Source organism: Mus caroli, chromosome X (assembly GCF_900094665.2).
Source record: "Mus caroli chromosome X, CAROLI_EIJ_v1.1, whole genome shotgun sequence".
NCBI classification, from domain to species: domain Eukaryota; kingdom Metazoa; phylum Chordata; class Mammalia; order Rodentia; family Muridae; genus Mus; species Mus caroli.
In genome coordinates this window covers 99,149,420-99,156,624 of record NC_034589.1, presented here as the reverse complement: position 1 = coordinate 99,156,624, position 7,205 = coordinate 99,149,420, and the positions used below count along the sequence as shown (strand labels likewise).

The window sequence follows — 7,205 nt, the reverse complement described above, 5'->3', positions numbered from 1 at the left end:
TTCCTCAGGTGACTCTGTTAGCCTCTATCAGCAGACCTGGGAAACTAGCTTTATCCTCAGTTTCAGTGGTCAGAGTACTCTCTGCAGGCAAGCTCTCCTCTTGCAGGGAAGGTGCCCAGATATCTGGTGTTCGAACCTGCTTCCTGGCAGAAGTTGTGTTCCACTCACCAGAGGTCTTAAGATCCCATGGAGGGTCCTGTGAGGAACTTGAGGGTGTCCAGAAACTCAGCACACAAGGAACCCCAGTGCTCAGTGGACCGGAAGGGACTTATGCTCCTGCTCAGGCCAGGTTGTCTGCTTCCCTAGTTAATGCAGTCTCAGGTCCCGCACGATTGGATGGGAGCAGATGCTGTGTTCCACTCACCAGAGGTCTTAGGATCCCGTGGGGGATCCTTTGTGGGTCCTTGCAGGTGTCCAGAGACTCCCCGGGCCAGGAACCCCGGTGCTGCAGTGGACCGGAAGGTGGTCGGATGTCCAGAGCCCGAAAAGGGCGCTGCCTCAGAAGCTCTGTGGCTCCTGCCTGTCCCAGAAGCTGTCTGCTTCTGTGTGCACACTCTCCCCTGTGCAGACTACTTTTCATCAACCTTCTTTCTTGAAACATCTGGGACCACTAGCCCAGATGAAGCACCAGCAGGTGTAGCAGTGACCTGTGCTCTCCTCCATCTATCATCTATCAAGAATATGCACAAACTTGCCAGCAAGCCAATTTAAATGGGGGAAACTTATCAACTGAGGTTTTCTCTCCCAACGACTGTAGCCTGTGTCAAGGTGACATAAAACTAGCCAGCACACATGATAAGACCAGAAGACAACTTTGGATGTCACTCTTCAAGTGAATTCTACCTTGTTTTGTTTTCAGTTGGTTTTTAGATAAAATTTCTCAATACTATAGCTCTCCAAGTCTGGCTTTCCAGTGAACCTCTGGGGGATATGAATGTCTCCATCCACAGAGTTCTTGTATTTACAAGCACATTCCACCACATCTGGCTTTGCTTTTAGATTTTTAAAAACAATGTATTTGTATGTGTGGATGGATGTATATGTGTATGTGTGTGTAGGTATACCTAAAGAAGTTGAAAGAGGGTGTTGGATCTGCTGGAACTGGAGTGCGATGTGGCTGTAAGCTGCTCAATGTAAGTGCTGGGAACCAAACTTGGGTCTGCTGGAAGAAACACTCAGTGTTCTTGATGAAAGTCATCCCTTCAGCCCCTCACCTCTTTTTTCAGGGGTGGGGGTCATTTGCTTGTTTTATTGTGTTGATGAGTTCCAGGGACTCCAGCTCATTCTTGCAAGACAATACTTTACTACAACAGCCTTAAAGGTAGTTTTTGAGATTCTATTTGTGTGTGTGTGTGTGTGTGTGTGTGTTTACTCACTTTTCCTCATTGTTTACTTCCCACTTCTCATCAAACTAGTTAATATAGCATTATTTTGTTGGTCTCATGAACAAACCAGCCTTTTTTTTTTTAAGAGATCTGAAGTGGTTTTACCTTTATTTCCTTCACTTTAAGCTAATCATTAAATTTCACAGTGATTTCTGGGGTGGGGCAGAAGGAAGGCGTCATTCAGCGTGATGGAGGCCGTGGCCCAGCTGGCCTCACTGGGAGGAGGATGGACTGCCCCGCTGGCAGGAAGGTGATGTTCCGAGAGAGGGAGAGCTGGTACGCAATGTCCTCAGCAGCCTCCAGCTTGCACAGCTCGATCAGGCCATCGCCTGCTGTGGCCAGCGAGTTGGCCATCAGCTCAGCTGCCTTGAAGTCACCCTCAGCAGAGATAATGGCTACCTTCTTTTGCTGCTCAGCCTTTTCCACCACAAATCTGGCTCTCTCCGCTTCCTGCTGAGCCACTTGTTTGGCTTCTACTGTCTCTGTGAACTCCTTCCCGAAGGTCAGATGTGTCAGGGACACGTCATCCAGGATGAGCCCAAATGTTACTTACTTCTTGCTCTGTGAGACCAGCTCTCGCTGGGTAATCAATTCTCCAGCATCGAATCCAGCCACCGCGGACCGAGGATCTCTGTGGTGATAGACCGCAGGATTCGCTCATCATAGTCCTTGCCAATGCTGGTATAGATACAAACTAGGAAGCTGGCTGGCCACGGGCCGGAAGAGGATGCGCAGTGTGATGTTGACGTTCTGCAAGTCTTTGCTACCAGTGATGACTGGTACATTCCATGGTTGAGAACGTCTGTCAAAGATAATTGGTTTCTGTACCCAAGGGATGATAAAATGAGTCCCTTCCCCTACCACAAAGTCCTGTATGCCATGGAATCAGTCAAAGTTGACAGCTCTGTGTCCAGCATCGACATAAAAAGCAGAGTTCACCATGCCTCCTGCAACTGCTAAAGCCAGGCCGAACTTTCTGATGGGCTCAAACATTTGGCAGCCACGACTCCTTCGTTGCTTCCACTCACACCTGCTTTCACTCTGACTTCCACAGGAATTCCACAAACCAGCCTTTTAAAAATTTATCACAAAAATCTCCATTGCTTTTGTGAGTACAGTCAGGTTTGAGTTTGCTCAGATTCTTTTTGCAATACAGTCACTTCTTTCATGAACATCTCCAGAGCTCTCTAGTTTGTGAGACTCTGGTCCATATAGGAAAATCTCCGGTTCCTGGGGTCTGGGCAAAGTGCAACATGCTATTATATTCTTTGGCTTTTCCTTCTGGAATCTCTGTCCTATAAAGAAGGTGCTATGATCATAATTTTTACATCGTCTCTTCTAGTAGAGCCTTCTTTTTCTTTCTTTTTATTAGATATTTTCTTCATTTACATATCAAATGCTATCCCAAAAGTCCCCTATACCCCCACCCTGCCCTGCTCCCCTACCCACCCACTCCCACTTCTTGGCCCTGGCTTTTGCTTGTACATATAAAGTTTGTTAAACCAAGGGGCCTCTCTTCCCAATGGTGGCCAACTAGGCCATCTTCTGCTACATATGCAGCTAGAGACACGAGTTCTGGGGGGTACTGATTAGTTCATATTGTTGTTCCACCTATAGGGTTGCAGACCCCTTCAGCTCCTTGGGTACTTTCTCTAGCTTCTCCATTGGGGGCCCTGTGTTCCATCCAATAGCTGACTGTGAGCATCCACTTCTGTGTTTGCCAGGCACTGGCATAGCCTCATATGAGACAGCTATATCAGGGTCCTTTCAGCAAAATCTTGCTGGTGTATGCAATAGTGTCTGCGTTTGGTGGCTGATTATGGGATGGACCCCGGGTGGGGCAGTCTCTGGATGGTCCATCCTTTCATCTTAGCTCCAAACTTTGTCTCTGCAACTCCTTCCATGGATATTTTATTCCCTATTCTAGGGAGGAATGAAATATCCACGAGTTGGTCTTCCTTCTTGATTTTCTTGTGTTTTGGAAGTTGTATCTTGGGTATTCTAGGTTTCTGGGCTAATATCCACTTATCAGTGATTGCATATCAAGTGACTTCTTTTGTGATTGGGTTACCTCACACATGATGATATCCTCCAGATACATCCATTTGCCCAAGAATTTCATGAATTCATTCTTTTTAATAGCTGAGTAGTCCTCCATTGTGTAAATGTACCACATTTTCTGTATCCATTCCTCTGTTGAGGGGCATCTGGGTTCTTTCTAGCTTCTGGCTATTATAAATAGGGCTGCTATGAACATAGTGGAGCATGTGTCCTTCTTACCAGTTGGAACGTCTTCTGGATATATGCCCAGGAGAGGTATTGCGGGATCCTCCGGTAGTACTATGTCCAGTTTTCTGAGGAACTGCCAGACTGATTTCCAGAGTGGTTGTACAAGCTTGCAATCCCACCAACAATGGAGGAGTGTTCCTCTTTCTCCACATCCTCGCCAGCATCTGCTGTCACCTAAATTTTTGATCTTAACCATTCTGACTGGTGTGAGGTGGAATCTCAGGGTTGTTTTGATTTGTATTTCCCTGATGATTAAGGATGCTGAACATTTTTTCAGGTGCTTCTCAGCAATTCGGTATTCCTCAGTTGAGAATTCTTTGTTTAGCTCTGAGCCCCATTTTTTAATGGGGTTATTTGATTTTCTGGAGTCCACCTTCTTGAGTTCTTAATATATACTGGATATTAGTCCCCTATCTGATTTAGGGTAGGTAAAGATCCTTTCCCAATCTGTTGGTGGCCTTTTTGTCTTATTGACAGTGTCTTTTGCCTTACAGGAGCTTTGCAGTTTCATGAGGTCCCATCGATCTTACAGCACAAACCATTGCTGTTCTATTCAGGAATTTTCCCTCTGTGCCCGTATCTTCAAGGCTTTTCCCCACTTTCTCCTCTACAAATTTCAGTGTCTCTGCTTTTATGTGGAGGTCCTTGATCCACTTAGACTTGAGCTTTGTACAAGGAGATAAGAATGGATCAATTCACATTCTTCTACATGATAACCGCCAGTTGGGAACCAGCACTTTTCAAACCAGGAACTCAGAGCTAAGGTAGATGAAAAGTTCTGGTAATGTGGTGCTCCAGGTAATCCACCTTGATGCTGTATTGGGAGCCACACCTCCCTAAAGTAGAGTTTCTCACAAACTAGTCTAAGAAAAGAGGGAACTAGTCATGACTTAATGGCAGCTAAAGTGCTACAGACTCTCACCAAGATTTAGCATATTTTATCAAATAATTGCTACTTCATTTTCTGCATGTCTTTGGTACAATTTTCATACTCTAAATGGTAGTTGTTGAGACCATTTCCACCAGTTAGAATTTGTTTACTCAAGGCTTCCAATGCCCATGTCCTGTAAAGTGGAATTCTTTATTTAGTAATGTACTTTTTTGTACTTAAATTCATCATAAGTCAAGTAATATAGTGGCATAATGGAATCAACTGAAGTCTAATAACAAGGAAATAGTGAAATATAATATACTATTCAAATAATGACATAAAGTTGTATATGAAGGTTATTAAAATTTGTATATACAACTGTATACTGTCATGTGTCACATAGCAACATTTTAGTCAACCATGGGCTGCATCTATAGGAGTAATTCCATAGAATTGTAGTGTAGCTTAAAAGTTCTTATTTTGCCTAGCGTTGCCTCAGCCGTTGCAACAGCGCTGTAACAATTATTATGTTTGTGAATGCTAGTAAAAACAAATCTACTATGTAATTTCTGTTATTAGAGTGTATACTCTATCTACTTTTAAGAAGAAACAGCCTGCAGCAGAATAATACATCTTGTGTTTGCCTGGTGTCTTGAATGCATGTAGTTTAAGTACAGTCTGGTGTTCACAAAAATCATTTAACAACACGTTCTCAGAAGCGAGTCATGACAGGCATATAGAACAGTCTTAATTATATTAAATATGTGTGTATTTTTATATAATCCATAGATAATATTTAGGGAAAATGAGTTAAATAGTTCACAGCAGTAATCTGTATGTTGCAGAGCTGTTATTTTCTCGTTAGTCATAGAAGTCTAGCTTGTCAAGTTTTCAGTGATTTCATGAATTGCTGTGTAAATAAAAAACCTTCAGAGTTCTTTCTGAGAAATATTTACAAAAAATCACTACCATTGTATACGATGATCACAAGTCTATGAAAATCTGTCTAGAAAAATATGGCATGTTGGGAATTAAATAAAATATCTATTGAGTACCAAGAGTTATACTTGCAATATTGTATACGTTGTTTACAACATACAATGGTATGCCCATTTTAAGCTACTATAAGGTTGATTTGTTTTTGTAATTTATTTAACTTTTAAATAAGCATACATGTATTCATTTTGGCACTACACATACTCAAATTGCAATAATCCAGAATAGATATATTAGCATCACCACTGCACAAGGATGATATGCAAACTCTTCAAACATGCCATATTTAGAATAAATAAATAAGTAAATAAATAAAATTAGCATGCAAGATATAAGGTTAATTATAGCATTTCCATATATTTCTTTCTTTTCTTTTGTTTGTTTCTTTCTTTCTTTCTTTCTTTGCTTTGAGACAGAATATTATGTAACTGAGGCTGGGCTCCAGCTCACTAGCTTAAGATGATTTTAAACTCCCGATTCTCCTGTCACAAGCTTATGAGTGCTGGGATTACATATGTGTACCACTATGCCTGATTAATGCAGTGCTGGGGACCAAACACAGAGCCTTGGGCATAGTAATAAGACACTGAGCTAATGCTATTGGAGTTCCTTTTTTTTTCTTTTAGCATTTCTTGCCTATAATGGTATTTTAAAGTTTTTAACTCTTTGTTTTCCACTACAAATTTGAAGGTTTAACTAGAAGATAAAAAGGCTTTTTATCCTCATGTGCAAGAAAACTTGATATTATTAAAATAGTTGCATTATTGAATTGATTCAGCCTAATCACAATCAAAATCCCAATGGTATTTTTCACAGAACCAAAAAAACAAATTTAAACAGTCCTATAATTCATATGGAAGCACAAAAGACAGTGCAATTCTAGCAGAAAGAACAATCCTAAAGGTATTGTATTACCTGATCTCAAATTATATTACAGAGCCATAGTGATAAAGACAGCATTACATTAGCATAAAAATAGACATATAGCTCAACTGAGTGGAATGGGGCCCAGAAATGAACCTACACAGCTACGGCTCCTCAAGTTTTGACAAAGGTGTTAAAACCACATATTGGTTAAAGGGAGGGTGGCTTTTGGCAGTCTCTAGGAGTCACAATGATGAGGTTCTATTGACTTGGTCTTTCTTCCTGAGTCAGAAGGTCCTAACTTTCCTTTTTGCCTCCCTTCTGCTCCTTTTTTCAGATGCCAACCAGAGTCTTGGTATACTTTTCTCTATATTCCTGTTTGTTTGTTTGTTTGTTTTTTATACTTTTTCTGAAGTTCACTTTCCCTGTTTTCCATGCAGCTGAGTGTTAGCAATGTGGCTGACATTCTCCAACGGATAAATCCATGGGTATTTGTGGATCCTGAACCTCAAGGTAAACCAGGCTGCCCTTGAACTCACAGGAATCTACCCCCCTCTGTGTCCTATGAGTTATGATAAAAAACATGACACCACACACAGTAAAACCAACCTTTTCAGCAAATTATTCTGGGAACAGAAGAAACCCTCTTTCAGGAGAATGAAATAAGATCTTTATCTTCAGTTCCACACAAAAAACAATATAAGCAGCAGTGAGCTGATGGCTTAGTGGGTAAAAACCACTTGTATAGGCCTGAGGCCTTGGTTCAATCTTTAAAATAAAGGTAGAGGGGAAAAACCAAC

General features: G+C 41.6%; 1 non-coding gene and 2 pseudogenes across 1 annotated transcript; 1 reads left to right on the top strand and 2 right to left on the bottom strand.

The window, feature by feature from the left end:
- The window catches only part of LOC110286327, a 3,074-nt pseudogene extending 1,688 nt beyond the window's left edge, over positions 1–1,386 (bottom strand).
- A 179-nt stretch (positions 1,387–1,565) lies between these two features.
- LOC110286325 lies at positions 1,566–2,378 on the bottom strand (annotated as a pseudogene).
- Positions 2,379–5,720: 3,342 nt separating this feature from the next.
- LOC115030140 lies at positions 5,721–5,831 on the top strand. The gene has a single exon (XR_003835765.1). It is a non-coding gene; the product is annotated as a U6 spliceosomal RNA (small nuclear RNA).
- The last annotated feature ends 1,374 nt before the right edge of the window (positions 5,832–7,205 follow it).